General features: G+C 34.9%; 1 pseudogene; it reads right to left on the reverse strand.

Annotated features, from left to right (window-relative positions):
* Positions 1 to 629: 629 nt before the first annotated feature.
* On the reverse strand, positions 630 to 717 carry LOC117287496 (annotated as a pseudogene).
* Positions 718 to 1078: the final 361 nt, after the last annotated feature.

Consider the following 1078-nt stretch of genomic DNA (forward strand, 5'->3'; position numbering starts at 1 on the left):
AATTGTCATAAATTAATTTTTTTTAACTTTAAATCATCATTGTCTTGAGGAAGAAAATGTATCACAATTAATAGAAAAGTATTTTTATATTTAAAGCAAATAACAAAAATCTATAGGCATTTTTAAAACATTTTAAGCCAAATGGACCACATGAGACAGTCTTCAGAAGATTATAAATAAAATTCATTGTTTAAAAAGTGTGCATTAAAAAAGTTTTTCATGCCTGCATACAGTATAATAACCAAAGGCTGAATTTTCTACTTTCAGGTATGTTTTGACAAAAAAACAAACAAACAAACAAACAAAAAACAACCAAACAAAAAGCTACCTTCTGCTTCTATCTCTTCGTTAACGTAAGAAAAATTTAAAAAGTAAAATATTTAAGTTATTATAAGCAATTAAGGGCCTTCAGTATTTTCCTGAAAAATGATATCACTAAAATCCTGTCATGTTATCTAAAAAAGCAGCATACCACAAAATGTACTGAAATAATTGGTGCGAAGTAACACAGTGATGTAACCAACCTTGCCTCGCCGTGTTGTTATGGGCAGCGGCAGCAAGGCTACCATGGAACCCGGCGGATGTTTCCTCAGCCACCTGCTTTGGTCGGAGCGACTCCTCTCCCCTCCAGGTTGTTGGACGAAAATACAGAGTAGTAATTTCTTTCACGGAGAACAGATACTACACTTGAGCTTAGCCAAAAGGCCGAGAAGCGATTCACGGAAAACAGAGATCGACAAGAGACAAGGAGTCACGCACCTCTCAAATTGTCCACTGTGTTAAGAGTGCTGATAACTTACAGTGAAGGGGGCCTGGAGTGAAATGAGGCTTTGAAGGAAACTGTTTACCTATACTTAAATGCATTAAATGTCACCTTAATCTACCACGTTCTCCTAAGCACATACTATGTATATTTATAGATCTGGCTGCATAAATTCATACTAATTTCTTTCTTATATTTCTGTTTACTATGAAGGAAAATATATCTAATAACTTTTTAAAAATAGTTGTCCCAAAAGCATAGAGGTTTGCATGCTTGAAGACAGCCACGCACTACCAGTAGAAGTGAATACTACTC

This window comes from Fukomys damarensis, unplaced genomic scaffold (assembly GCF_012274545.1).
Source record: "Fukomys damarensis isolate Sample0158 unplaced genomic scaffold, DMR_v1.0_HiC HiC_scaffold_3, whole genome shotgun sequence".
NCBI classification, from domain to species: Eukaryota; Metazoa; Chordata; class Mammalia; order Rodentia; family Bathyergidae; genus Fukomys; species Fukomys damarensis.